The 15,966-nt window shown below is 34.5% G+C and overlaps 1 pseudogene; it reads right to left on the bottom strand.

Annotated features, from left to right (window-relative positions):
- Positions 1 to 5,242: 5,242 nt before the first annotated feature.
- LOC113909280 lies at positions 5,243 to 6,141 on the bottom strand (annotated as a pseudogene).
- Positions 6,142 to 15,966: the final 9,825 nt, after the last annotated feature.

Raw genomic sequence — 15,966 nt, 5'->3', positions numbered from 1 at the left:
ACTTCTTATTGAGTGATGCTATTGAGCTGTTGAGTCCCATTTGTGTTTTAAGTGTTTTTTGTTGTTTACTTGTTTATACTACAAAATATAATTAATGTCCCTAATTTCTCTTGGTCAGGTCTACTCATTCAAAGTGAAGTGGAACATTTCTACAATGATGGAGAATGTGGGATAGTTTAAAATCCAATTTAATAGTCTACACAATGTATATTCCTCAATGAATTTGTCCAATAAACTAATTTGACTTTTCTAACTTTTGCTAGCTTTATTGGCATTTCTTTTGATACACATTAGATGACATTTTAATCCCACTTAGAATAGTGGTCAGATGGTCGTTAACACGTGGTGGGAGATCATTAACTAAAATGAAATCCTCTTCTGTAAAACATTTTTTCTTTAAAGTTATAACAAAGTCATTCCATGGAGAAAAAAAGTTTTCAACTGCCAAAGTAAAGTGATCAGGGAACAGGAGTTTAGAGCAAATACTAAAAAGAGAAGATAATTTTTGAACTGACAATCCATTTATTTATATTTACCAGATAATTACTTTACCTCCTGCAACACTTTGATTATGAAATAAAGGACTGAGGAAATTAACTGGATTAATTCAGTCAAGAAAATTATCAGTTTTTATTTAAATTGTTTCCAGAGGTTTTCAATCAGGTGGGTAGGTGAAAAGATATTCTCTATCCTTTTGCCCTGGGAGTATATCAGAGTCTCAGCAATGAGAGTTGAGAATATAGGGCTGTGTGGGTCAGAGAAGGGACATGCATATATTTTGTAAGAGGTCCCCAGGGGATTCAGATACACCTCCGTGCTAGTTTAACCAAAGCAGGTTTGTATATCTACTTTACAGTAGCCACTTTACTCAGTCTCTCAATTGCCTTTTATCTACCTAGCCCTGCTACTATGTCCTCCCTCCCCTCCATTTTTGGAAGGGAAACTAAATGTGATCAAGTGAGACATTTTGTAGTGAGAAGGATACAGTTTTAATACTTTTAAAACATTTCAAAAAGCAATACAATTAGCTAAGCACTTATGTTTTATTAGTAATAGCAAGCAAAATTAATAAGTAAATTCAACTAAAAATGATTATGTGTCAGAGTGTATAGTTTTTACATTGACATTTCACATAATCTGACTTTGCTTAGAAGAGAAATCACTCGGCTGTTAAAATTACTTTTAAAGAGCTGTCAAAATTGGAAAACCTGCTGTCAAAAATATGATGAGAAAAGTTTAAAAATGGTAAAGTATGTTGACTTAGACAAAAAATATTACCTTCATGAAGGAAAACTTGAATATTTATCATGATCTTCAAAAGGGATGATTTTCCCTCCTGAAATTGGACATCTTTGTTTTAAAATTTATATCTTGACACATGTATTTTCACTTTAATAGCAACATGAATGAAACCATTTATATTTGTACCACGATGAGAACTTGTCTAGGTCCTAGAAAATGCTTAAAATATTAATGCCATCTATGATCCTTCTTACCATTATTTATTTTCCTTCATTTTTAAAAATAGATTTTATTTATTTATTTTCAAGAGAGAAAGGGTGTGAGTGAGGGGAGGGGCAGAGGGAGAGGGAGACATCATCTCAAGCAGACTCTCCACTGAGCATGGAGCCAAGAAGTCAGGCTCGATCTCACGATCCTGAGATCATGACCTGAACCAAAGGAAGATGCTTAACGCACTGAGCTACCCAGGTGCCCCTATTTTGGTTCATTTTTAATTGAAGAGGAATTTTAACCCCTGTCCTTGTTTTCAGCTTCTTGGACTTCTTATATATGTATTTATGAAATAAATACATTTTAGTTAAAATGTATTTTAATAGACGGATGCAAATCTATGTTTTCTGGAAAGTTTGGTGAGATTTTTATATTTTTATTCCGCCTATTCAAATTATAAGAAAATAATATTATCTCCCTTTGTCAGATGCTCAGTTATGCACCACTGAGAGTTTGAATTCCAAATGGTTAATTTTGAAACTTCACACTAATCTTTACTTAAAGATTGATCCTTCTGTCCCTATCATAATATAATTCAAAAGACATTAATATTTGAGGGCCTTGGAATTGAGGAAAGATACATTAGTAAAACTGAGCCTCTTTTAAACTCTTTCCATTTTACCATGAGTAAAATCTGCCTATAATTTAAATCTCAAAGAGTTGAATTTCTCTTTGAAATAGTCACTAGGATTCTCCAGAATATGTTAAACATTAGATTTTCAGTTCTTAACAAAAATAAATAAAGATTTGTATTTAGGAGAATAAAATATATGAATATGAAATAAAACACAAGATTTCCCCCTATTTTTCTGCCTATGCAAACAATATAAGACTTAAAGTTGGTAGGCCGAGTGACTACTTTGTCCATCTGTTACTGTTGTATGACCTTAGGTATTTGCCTCTTTCTCCATATGTAAACTACAAGTAATCAGTTATCCCCAATCTGGCACATTCACAAAAATGTTATGAGAATTAGCTTAAAAATGATTGTAAAGAACTTTGTAAATGTACATGTTTATATAGCCCTGTTTTACAAAGAAGGAAACCAAAGTAAAGATACAAAGTAAAAATGGAGTGGATTATTTGAGCTGGAATTGTGGAAGAAAAAAAAATTTTCCCTGCAAAAAGAAAAATAATGCAATTGTTCCTGATGAGCAAATAATATTGTTTTATGATAGTTACTATTTATTGTTATGTGAAATAATTTATGGCTGGCTATTAGATATCCTCATGTTTACACAACCTTCTATTTTATTGCCACTAGATTTAACCATCAAAATTTTAAAAATTGAATTTCATGCACCATATCATACATGTAACCCAAAACATACAAGCTTAAACAACAAAGATACTTAAAAACATTGCCATGAGTGAGAGAAATTAATTTCATGGCATTGACTTGAATGCCAGAATAATTTTAGGAGATGTCAACTATATAGAAAATTAAGTGTGAGGCTTGTAAATTTAAACATATTCGAATCTGAATATATAAATCTCATTGTTCTCAGAATCATGTTGACATACCCTTATTACACACACGCAAAAGAAACTATAAACTTAGAACTCTAACTGGTAATCCAAACTACAGTATGTGTACATTGAAGAAAAGTTTGTGTTGCTATGGGAACTTTGGCTTTGTTTATATTAAATTGCAAACTATATTAGGTGCCTTGGTTCACCTTAATGACTACCTTCAGATATTGCTAATTATACTATTTTCCCTCATTCACTCTGATGATTAACTCCTTAAGGTTAATACTGCTCATCTTTATTGAGTTAGTTCATATTTTTCTTGAATACAGAAATATGAACTTACATTTACCTTCATTTGTGAAAATTGCATTATGCATGTCACCATCACCTGTTCATTACATTAAGTAAAAGGAGTTTTAGCTTTTATGAAATTTGCAAAATTACATTTATGAAAATTATAAGCTTGACCTTGTTTGCCTATAGATACAACATATTCCAAATTGTAGAAAATAAATTTTTTTGGATATAAAAATGTATAATTTCCTTATTCAGAATTTCTTGTAGCATTTTAAAAGAGGAAATCTAGGCCATTAAAAAAAGTGTCCACACTTTCAATGTATAGGCACAGACATGATGAAATATTCCTTACATGTATGCAGAATCCCTCTGAGTTAGTAGGACTCTATAGAGCTCGTTAGTAGTGAATGTGCTATTATAAATATACCTATACAAGATATTGAATCTCAAGGCTTTAGTTACCTTTCCACATTTTCCAATTAAAACACTTGAAAATCAGAAAAATTTTAGAATGAAAACTATGTATGGTTATTTTAATTAGGATAACCTGGGATTGCTATCTTTATTCAGAAATGATCCCGGGGTTTCTATTGTGTGTTAGATATGTGCTGGGCATGGGTGTTCATGGTAATATAGATAAGCTCTCGTGAGGTTATAAATATTCAAGGAAGCAATTACAATATAGCCATTCAGATCCTGTATTTTATAAAGCTGTTGTTAAATCCCTTAGGATTTTTTTTTTTTTTTTTGCCTTCAGGATCATATTTATTCTGTTTGAGAAGATACATCAAGTGGTCTCTGAGCTACAAAGGGTAAAAAAAATTCTCTTATTACAAGTTGACATAAGTAAAAGGTAAAACATTTTTTCCAACAGCATGAACCACATAGCCAGAAAGAGATATATGTTTAGTATAGATAACTTCATTCCTGATCCTTTATGTCTACTTTTATAACTTTAGGCAGATAATAAATTAAGTTAAAATGCACTATAATACACACACACACACACACACACTACATATGTATAAGATAAGACATAAAATGCACTATAATATTTGGTAAACTTCAGGACCAGTATCCCATGTACACCACAATGTACACTTTAATATCCCAAAGAATGAAGACTTGCAAGTAGATATTTTAAACATACTAATCTACAGCTACAAAATTTTACTCTTGATAGCATTTACCCTTTTGGGGAGTCTTTCAGTCTCCAAGGGATAAAATCAGAGAAAAGAAGTATATACACTAAAGGGGTTCAGAACAATTCTCCTCAAAATGTGCTACTTTGGCATGTGGATTATTTTGAGCTGAAGGCAATCAAGACCCAGCAGACTCAAGAAAAACTTTTACCTCTCCCTTAAACTACCTAAAAAAATTTACATAGGGGGACTAGCCCAGATAAAGAGCTATAACCAAGAGATAATTTTTTATCTGAATGACTCATCTGTATGGCAGGACAAACATCTAATTGCTAAACATCTGCTCTTTTTATCCTGTGAATCACCCTCCTCCCCTTTGAAGTCCCTGGCCTCTATCTCATTCCTTCCATGGAGATGGCATATAAGCCTCAACTGCCTGACTTATCCCCACATCTCATATTTTTATGGGATCTCCATATGTGTGTAATTAAATTTGTTTTTCTCCCATTCATCTGTTTTATGTTAATTTGATTATTAGACTAGCCAATAAAACCTAGAATGGTAGAAGGAAAAATATTTCCTCCCCAACAACAGAAATCCACATTGCAAAAGCTATAAAGATTTGCAGCACAGGGGCACCTGGCTGGCTCAGCCAGTAAGGCATGCAACACTTGGTCTCAGGGTTGTAGTTTTGAGCCCATGTTGAGTGCAGAGATTACTTAAAAATAAAATCTTTAAAAATTAAAAAAGGTTTGCAGTACAGTAAGAAGGTGTCCCTATTTCTTCACATTGTATAGAAATTATGTGAATTATGTTGCCTATTTCTTGCCATGTCCTGCTCTGTTGGTCAAATACTAAGAAGCAATGCTTCCAACTGGAGTATCTGCAGAGTTGCAGTCTGCCAAAGGGAACAAGTCAGCAGCAAAATCTTTGAAATTGTCGAAGTGGGACTCCGGTTGTCTTTAGGGCTATTCATTTTATTTTTTTTTAAGATTTTATTTATTTATTTGACACAGAGAGACACACAGAGAGAGGGAACACAAGCAGGGGGAACTGAAGAGGGAGAAGCAGGCTTCCCGCTGAGCAGGGAGCTTGATGCGGGGCTCGATCCCAGGACCCTGAGATCACAACCTGAGCCGAAAGCAGAGGCTTAATGATGGAGTCACCCAGGCGCCCCTCCTCTTTTTATTTATTTTTTATTTTATTATTTATTTATTTATTTATTTATTTATTTGTCTTTAAGGATATTCAGACAGGGAAGTCCTTGACTACTAATGTTGCAGTGATAGATTCTGGTGTGAAAAGTAACGTTTGGTGGCTTAAATAGATAATTGGATGAAAATGTAATATCCAGAAAAACCACACCACCTTCATGCACGCAATCTGCTGGACCAAATACAGTTAATCTCCATTCATAAATGTTATCTCCTTTGGGCCCAGCATGGTGGTAGGGAGGAGGAACATGGATGACTTCAGTTAGCTCCTTCTGAAGTCTTTTCACATTAGCAGATAATTCGGCAGTGGTTTTTCTAGAGAGTTTGGTGCTTTTTGTTTTTTTGTTTTGTTTTGTTTTGTTTTTTGTTTTTTCCTGGGTGACAGAAGATTTTCTTTATTCTTTTTCAGGCTCTGGAGCAGCAAGATCTCTTTGATCTGCATCTGAACTACCGCTGCTGGTGCTCGGGCTATCAACACTGAATCTTCGCTTATCATCGGACATCTTGGTGAAGTTACTTCTTGGAAAATTCGACTGCTCATCTGGCCTATTCATACAGTCCTACAGTGTGGGAGGAAGAGAGCGGGGGGGAAAAACCCTTCCTTAAGGAAATGCAGGCAGCTGGGAGTGGGGGTTGAGAGAGTAGGGAAAAAAAAGAAGCCAAGGAGATTTGGGCTGAGGAGTGTGTAAAATTAAAAGTAGGGGGGATTGTGCCCCTTAGGAATTTTTTTAAGGATAATTATTTTTTTAAAGGCATGGCCATTGACGATATTTGCAGGCAGGTTGGTTCAGGTCAAGAAGCAGGGGTTTGTGGAGAGAGGTTTTATGTATGATACAGGAGTGATGGATATACAATATTCTGCCTTTGTCAAAACCCATAGGACTTTTTATAGCACTAGAATGAATTTTAATGTATGCAAATAAAAAAAATCTTTTAGAAGGTTGGGAGATCTCAGAATGGAATGCATACTGTCACAAAACAATCTAACTGTGTGACACTAACAAAACAACCTCACTGCAGGGATGGGTGGTAAAGGTCTGGCCTTTGTAAGTTTGGAAATCAGGGAAGTCTGTAAGACCAAAAGCAAAGGAATTGCACATAAACAATTATAACTTCAGTTAATATTTGTTTTCCATAAAGGTATGGGCTAACAAATTTGAAGCCACTATGCATATATACTAAAATTGAACAGTTAGGTAGATGGATAGCACATGATAGAAGTCAAGTTTCTCACTGTTGGAGCTGGAGAATATAGGCAAATAAGAAAAGGCTAGTCTGATCTATTTGGTAATAAAATAGAGTAGGAGACATCAGCATATACTCATTTTAGCTTAATATAGAGACAGAAGGATACATATAGAATATTTATAGATATGTGTGTATACAAAATTGATATAAACCCATGTATTTCCTTACTCTGTTAGATGAGAGGGCCTAGAAGCAAGAACACCTAGTAGCAACAAGCACACTTAGCACACTTAACACGTAGATCTTGGTTTCTAGGGCCACTCTCTGATTAAAGGAACTAGGGCTCTTCGGAGAAAAAGCTGATTCTAGGACTGGGAAGGGAATATACAGGATGAGCCTGGAAAAGCTTATAGTGTCAGAAAGTAAGGAAGTACTCACCCCACACACACACACACACACACACACACACACACACACACACACAGTGATGGCAGTATGTCAAAGGGATAAAGAAGCCAACTGAAGTAGCTCCTGATGGCCAAAGCTGAAATGATTTGAGCATCAAAATAAAGTAGTATTGAATTATAATCCAAAGTATAAGATAAATATCCATGAATCAATCCTGATATAAATAAATTGCTGAGTAAATAAACCAATGGGGGTGAAGAGACAAATCTGTGTAGTAGAATTCCAAATGATTTATGTAGAGACTCTACCCTCAAGGAGATGGAGTATAACTCCTTATACCTTAAGTGTGGGCTACATATAGTGACTTCCTTCCAAAAGGTAGAGAATGAAAAGGTGGGGAAAAAGAGTAATTTCACAGTGGAGAAACCTGACCAATACTGCCTGAGTCGGGTGATCAAGGTTAACATAAACAGTGACAAGTCATATCAATAGTATGTATTCGTGATATATCATAAGAATGTCCCTGCAGCCTTGTGATCTTCCTCTCTAAAACACATAACTCCACACTAGAGGGACACTGAATAAAATAACTTACCAGCATTCCTTCTATCTGGCAGGATCATCAAACACAAGGAAAGGTGAGTAACTGTCACAACCAAGAGGAACTCACCTCAGGAGACCCGACAGCAATTGTGATGTCTTGGGTGGAATTGTGGAATAGAAAAGAGCCTTCGGCAGACAATAAGGAAATATGAATAAAACATGGACTTTAGTTAATAATAATGGATCAGTATTTGTTCATTAAATGCGACATATGTACCATACTAATATAAGATGTTTATAATAGGAGAAACAATATGTAGTATATGGTAGTTCTCTGTACTACTTCTGAAACTTTTCAGTAAATCTAGAACTATTCTAAAAGAAAAGATTATATAGACAAATCTTTACTAAACACTCTATTGGATCCCATTCCTGCATTCTACCAAGCCAGACTGTCTTTCATTCTTTATTTCCAGTGAACCTCTGAGGTCTGCAGGTCTGGCTCAGTCAGATCAACTCTCACCAAGGGTAGAGGGAATGTGAAAGCAGCTTAAGCTGACAGAGTCCATCAGGCTTTCTTTTAAAAAAATTTCTGGTGCTATATATCTGTCCTGTCTCTTCCGTTCTTCTCCCTCGGTTGCTTTATAACTTCTCATTGTTTATAACTTTCTTGTCATGGATTGTTTACCACTATCTGCATCTATAGCCCTGATAGTGACTACTTGCAGACTTTTTGTTTTTTGGGTTTTCTTTTTTCGTTCAAAGTTTTATTTAAATTCTAGTTAGTTAACATATAGTGTAATATTGGTTTTAGAAGTAGAGTTTAGTGATTCATCACTTACATTAACACCCAGTGCTCATCACACCAAGTGCCCTCCTTAATGCCCATCACCCATTTAGCCCACACTCCATTCACCTCCCCTCCAGCCACCCTTAGTTTGTTAACAATAGAGATTGTTAAGAGTCTCTTGTGGTTTGCTTCCCTCTCTTTTTATCCCCTTCCCCTATGTTCATCTGTTTTGTTTCTTAAATTCCACATATGAGTGAAATCTTACGGTATTTATCTTTCTCTGACTTATTTCACTTAGCATAATACACTCTAGCTCCATCCACATTGTTGCAACTGGCAAGATTTCATTCTTTTTGATGGCTGAGTAATACTCCATTGTATATGTATACCACCTTTTCTTTATCCATTCATCAGTCGATGGACATTTGTGCTCTTTCCATAATTTGGCTATCGCTGATAATGCTTACTTGCAGACTTTGAATGTACTACATGCTTAAGCCTTTCTATTTAAGTAGGTGTGTATGTGTTTGTGTGTGTGTGTGTGTGTATTGCTCATGTTTTATTTAAAGTAAGTCTCTTTCCTACCTCTCTCCATAGCATCCCATTCCACCAATTTTGAATATTTTGTTTTGATTTTTATTATTTTACCTTCACCAGACTTTCATCACACTATATCTTTATACAATAATTTATTAAATACTTGATAAGAAAGATAAGGAATTTTATGTAAGTACCCTGTATCTCAATTTTTATCTCCATGCTATATTTTTTTAGTTTTATTATATTATTATCATAGTATTTGCTACATTAACTGCTATGCTATTCACCACATACTTTTAAATGACATCCTTAAACCAGTTTTTGAAAAAACTTTAAATTTACAGAAATGTTATAAGTGAATAGTACAGAAAATGTCTAGATATTTTTATATTCACCAATTTTAAAATTTTTAATATTTCACCACATTTTCCATATCACCTCTCTCATGCATACTTTCTTTCTCCCATATATATGTATGATTTATTTTTCTAACTCATTTGAGAGTTGGTTGTATATATTAAACCTTTTCCTCCTTTAAAACTTGAGTAATTAGTGTTTGTTTCTTAAGAAAAAATTTTCTCTTATGTAATCCAAGTATAGTTATCAAATTTAAGAAACTTAACTTTGATAGAATGTTTTTATGCCTTTTAAAAAATGTTCCCAATAATGTCTTTTACAGTATTTTATTTAAAGTTTATTTTGTTAGTAATCTCTACACTCAACCCAGAACAAGAGTCACATGGTCTTCCAACTGAGCCAGCCAGGCACCCCTTTTATAAAATTTCCTAACACTGGTAGAGTATACACTCTAGGATCATGTATTATATTTAATTTCTATGTCTTTTTTTGTTTGTTGTTTACTTTAAGCTGGAAACTTCCGCAGACTTTTTAAAATATATTTTTAATATATTTTTAAATATTTTATTTTTACATAATCTCTTACACCCAACGTGGGGTTCAAACTCATAACCCTAAGATCATGAGTCACATGCTCTACTGACCCAGCCAGCCAGGCACCCCCAGACTTTTTAAAAATCTTTCATAACATTGACCTATTTTAAGGCCATTTATTCCATAGAATGGTCCTCAATTTAGAGTTGTCTGATTTTTCTTTATGATTGGACTTAGGTTGTGCCCACCTGGCTGGAATACAACAAAAATAAAATACATACAAAAAAAAAGATATCCTTTTCATGGTATCATATTCATGGGTCCATATTGTTGATATTAATTTTGATCACCTGGTTCTCCACTGCATCATTACTATTCTCTTCTTGCAACCAATAAGCAATTCTGCAGGGAGGCATTTAAGAACCATGTACATATTTTGCTGTTTATCATAATTTTACCTTTAGATTTAGCACCCATTGGCGATTCTTACTTGAACCACTCTTAACTATGAGGGTTGCAAAACAACAATTTTTCAGTTCTATCACTCTCTTTGTATTTGAAGTGTCATCTTACTGTAATGGAGATACCGTTCTTCCTATCTGTCTGTCTTTATGTATGTATGTATGTATGTACATATGTATGTATCTGTCATCTCTCTATCACCATTTCTCTCCATCTCTCCACCTATCATCCATTTATCAATCTATCATCTATTTATCATCTTTCATCAGTATGGACTTATGGATTCCATTTTAATCATCGGGTTGTACTCCATTGCTGCCTTATTTATTTTGAGTCTCAAATTGTTCCAGATTTGGCTAACAGGAGACCCTATGATCGGGCTTCTCTATCTTAGCATTTGTCCTCATCCTTTTTTGGATACTGTCCCCCTTACACAATAAGATGTTTTAGACTCATTTTGTACTTTTCTTGACTCCCCTTTGATCCTTTTGCGGCAGTAGATATGCTCATTATTGGTGATTATTGCCTCCAGACCCTGTCAAGAGAGCTATGATATATATGTATATACGAAATTAAGAGTGCATACTGATGCCTTCAATTGCAAACCAAACCTATAGGGTGTTTTATATTTGTATCTCTCTTCTTCCACAGGGAAAACCCTAACTCACAACAATATCAACTCATTTGTTCGACTATCTATACATAGAATAACAAATGTACTAAGAAGAGCTCAAAATCTCTTAGTTCTTTCTCTTCCCTAGTTTGACAGTATATAACCAGAGCGTTGTATTCAAAACTTACTTGTGTTATTATATTTTCCTTCTTCAGTGCATTTATGTCCTTTATTTGAAATACTGTTGGGTTCTTTCTTCCTTCCTTCCTTCCTTCCTTTCTTTCCTTTCCTTTTCTTATTTATTTTTTGGTTTGCATTGATTTTAGGTGTTTCCCCCCATTCTTGTTAAGTGTTGATTTAGTTTAAGTTTTTGAATATGAATACTTCCAAATAGAAACTATAAAAGGTACACTCAGAACAGTCTCACTCCATCCCTTATTCCTTCCATGTGATTCTTTCCACTCTGTATATATAGATAACCAATTTTATCATTCTCTGTTTTATGTTTCATTTTATTAAATAAAAAAACAGATTTTATGTGTTTTCTTTATATTATACTTACCCTGTTCAAACTGCTGTGTGGTTTCTCTCTTCTATTTAGATTCTGCCTGACACACTTTCATCACAGTATATCTTCAAATAATAGTATACCATTTCCCTTCCACCACTTTTGTGCTATTTTTGCCATACATTTTATTTCTACCTAAAATTTTAAAGGAATTTTTAGTATTTGTCTTAATCACGTAATTTTCCTTTACAGAAGTTAAAATATTTTTTGCTTAATCTATTGTTCATTTCATCTAGTGAATTTATCTTTTCACATATTGTATTTATTTCTCTAGAGTTTTATATTTTTGTTATGTACTTCATGTTTTACCTCATTATGCTCATGTTACTCTTTAAATTCTTGAACATATTCTTTTGTACCTATTTGAAAGTTAGTTTATTCTAATTTTTTCATCTTTGTCACTTGTGGTCTTTTTGTGCTGATTTTTCTTTTAGCTGCGGATTTAATTTTCTTGCTTTCTCACATATGTAACAATATTTTATTGAATGCTCTACATTATAAACTTCATGCTGCTCAGTGTTGTATTTTTTAAATTTTACTTCTAATTGTTTGTTGTTATGTATCTTTGTTCTGCCAGGCAGTTAAGTTCCTTACAGTTCAGTTTTATCCTATCAGGACTTTCTTTGAAGCTGTGGTAGAGTAGTTTGGGACAGTCTTTACATTAGTCTCTATTGAGACTACATGGTGTCTCTATTGAATGCTCTAGGTGTTCAGTGAATGAGGAATCTACACTCTGACTTTTGGGAACTTGAACTTTTCACACCCCTTTGTAATTTCTTGGAATTGTTTGACACACACTCCCTGTTGTCTTTGCCTCAACCTACACCTGTATGACTGAATTCTGCTTGGGATCTACCTCCTTACAGTATGGTCCAGAAAGTTCTTCCAGGCAGAAATCTAGTTTGATTATAAAGCTCACTTAATTTGTTCTCTTCTCTTAGTGATCAGAGTCATATGATGCCTGTTGTACAATGTCTAAAAGCACTTTATTTGTATTTTCCCATTTTTCTAGTTGGTAATGATAGGTGGTAAGTCCTGTACTGTTTTCTCCATCATGGTAGAAGCATAAACCTCTGTAGTCATCTGAATTCTGTCTTTAACAGTGACAGTTTTTTTCTTCTAATTCTCTTCCAAATACCGTCAGCTTACAATTTATTTCCTTCTATTCTTTTGCCATCTCTTCTTTGTGTTCTGTATTTCTGTCTTCCTTCAGAGGGGAGTTTGTTTTATTATGTTTGTAAAATTTTTGCCGAAATATTTTGCTATAATTGTATTTTCTCCGTAGTATTTATTTTCCTGCTGAGTATTCTCTTTGTTGTCTATGTTGTACTTTTTTCTCCTTTTAAATGTCTGTGCTATTTATTTTTTATTATTCATCACTGACTGATTTTGTATTTCCTCAACTAGCTATTTGCAGGAGATTTTTAGGAGGGGAAGAGTCAGAATAGATTTGTAAGTTTGTTAGGTTTTCACAACATAAAGTCTCTTCTACTCAAAAGCCAGAGAAAGACATTTTCAGAACATGTGCAGTGTTTGTTATTCTTTGTATCTTCCTGCCTCCTCTGTTCTTGGCACCAGACTGGGTCAGTAATGTTATTGCTGACACAGTCCAGCTCACCTCAGTACATGTACCCACAACAGAAATAGGAGTATAGTTTTTGCATTTCAGTGCATAGTTCTTTCCTTCAGGGCTTGTATTTTTTTGGTGGAACTTTTTGAGATTTGATATTACAAGGTGATCTTCCTACTAAGATTCTATAACCTTTTAAAAATTTTTAAATTTTTTAAAAAGATTTTATTTTATTTATTTTAGAGACAGAGAGAGTGGGGGGGGGGGGGAGAAGGAGAGGGAGAGAGAGAATCTTCCGCAGTCTCCTTGCTAAGGGCTGAAGTCCACACTAAGCTCGATCTCATCACCCTGAGATCATGACTTGAACCAAAGTCAAAAGCCAGACATTTAAGCTTTTGGGCCACACATGTGCCTCATCCATAACTTTTTATTTTTATTTTATCTCACATGGCTTTGAGATCTTGCTCATCAATTTGGAAACTCTAGATTACAAGTGTCTTCCAATTTAGCAATTGTGACAGTTTAAAAATTTTTTAATTGAGTTTCAATTATCTTCAAGGGAAGAAATAGAGAATCCTGATTCATACGGTTATATTAATACCAGAGATAAGAATCAATTTGTTGATTGTTTAATGCCTTTTAAATGTCATGCTTTAATGCCTTTATGCAGACACAATTTATAAAATGGAACATACATCTTGAATGTACTGTAGATGCTGGATGATCAGTGGTATGAGACCAAAATTATGGGCTCAAAGACCCCAGATGGAGATTAGTAATGTAGTGCATATTGAGGATGAATACACTGTCAAAAATGAAGGAGAATGTCAAGAATGGTATTGAAGAAGGAACAGAAATGTCAGAGTTGAATGACTACTTACAAACTGAGAAACATGGAGAAGGCAGTTATCCACATGGGATAATTAATCCAGGCCAGGTGAGGGGAAGAGATACTATGTCAATGACAAAAGAACTTGGGACTCAGAGAAAGCCTATGATCTTTTGCCACCATAGTAAGAACTAACAGCACCTTAGCCAGTGTGGGGCCAACACAGGTGTGCATTTATATATAGCTAATACTCCTTGGCAATAGTGCTATACTAAGCATACAGGGAGTTTCAAAGAGTTTGTCTATGTTTGTGTCCATGATAGAGAAAGGTTTTAAAAAGTTGTTATTTCTCTTTCTATATATCATTCTGTTCCATGGTACCAATAAGCTTTATACTTCTAGTTTATGGATATAAGTTAACTGCCTTTATGGCATAATTTCCAGACTAATACAGTCATACCAGATCTTTACTTTTGTGAAATTGCTCAGGAAGATTATTTGAAGTTTATGGCAAGAATAACTTAAGTGAGACAGATCTTTACAAGATTTTTCAAAATTCGAGGGAATTACAACTTAAATGAGGTAAATATCTATAAGATCCTAGAAGATATGTCCATAATTTAGAAGGCCAATATACTTTTTTTTAAGATTTTATTTATTTATTTGACAGAGAGAGAGACACAGTAAGAGAGGGAACACAAGTGGGGGGAGTGAGAGAGGGAGAAGCAGGCTTCCTCCTGAGCAGGGAGCCTGATGTGTGGCTCGATCCCAGGACCCTGGGATCATGACCTGAGCCGAAGGCAGACGCAACAACTGAGCCACCCAGGCGCCTCCCAATATACTTTTAAAAGAATGAAATAAAACACTATAGTTTGAAGTTTAGAAGCTTTAGGAAGAAAGTCTGTAATTGCAGTGTGATTCCCTAATAATGGTATTTTAGAGGACAAGTTTACAGCTACCTTCAGACAGTGTGAAAGAAGCTCACAAGTAATCTCCCAAGAGATGACATTGAAAGGAGTGGGGCACCAAGACAGATATTAAACTTTAATGAGTTTAAGTATTATATCTATTTATCTTTAAAGTAGTCACCTCTTTAAAATAATGTGATAAAAATATAGCATAATAGGAAAATATATTCTCTTTTAGAAATATAGCAAAGCAGGCTGCCCAATGCAAAATTGTGAGTGAGATAATTTGAAACTGAGAAAATATAAATACAGTATGAGCCCACATACCATGAAAAGTTAACAAATAGGGAAGGGAAGCAGCGGGGGAAACCCCAGGGCATTTAATCTTATTTTATGGTGGCATTCATGTACTGAAAAGAGTGAAAGAACAGCCCCCACACTTCCAGAAGTGAGTCAGTTTCATGTCTCAAGCTGATTATAAACCATTCAAGGGCGGCAGCCTCCCACAGCTGACTTTAACTGTGATTAGAATAGAAGATGGTGGCTAGTTTGGGCTTACCATATGTACCCTAGAGCTTCAAAGCCTGATAGGTAAACTCAGAGTTTCTCTGGGACCAAAACATTGGCTTACAAATAACTTTCCATTTATATATTCTGAAGAAGACAGCTCATCAACTGGCCAGTCATATATGCTTAAACCATGATCCATACTATCTGGAATACACTTGGCATACTAGACAGATTTCAAGAGTTTAGGAACTCCATCTTAACTTTAAACCCTTTCAACTCTCCATTCTTATTCCCATCACAAATAATGGTATTGCATCTGATGGATGTAGGTCATAGTCTGCATAAATTCCCAGTTTTTTGTGAGAATCAGAATTTTTATCAAACCGTCCATACTGTTCATGGTCTAGAAGGGGAGAAAACTTTCTAGTTAATGTCATGGTCTTTGATGACAAAACACTGGATAGAGGTGCTTTTAAAAACATTACAATTTTTTTTTCTTTTCCAATCA

Source organism: Zalophus californianus, chromosome 6 (assembly GCF_009762305.2).
Source record: "Zalophus californianus isolate mZalCal1 chromosome 6, mZalCal1.pri.v2, whole genome shotgun sequence".
NCBI lineage: Eukaryota > Metazoa > Chordata > Mammalia > Carnivora > Otariidae > Zalophus > Zalophus californianus.
The sequence above is the reverse complement of the archived record's forward strand: the minus strand, read 5'-3'. Positions and strand labels throughout refer to the sequence as shown.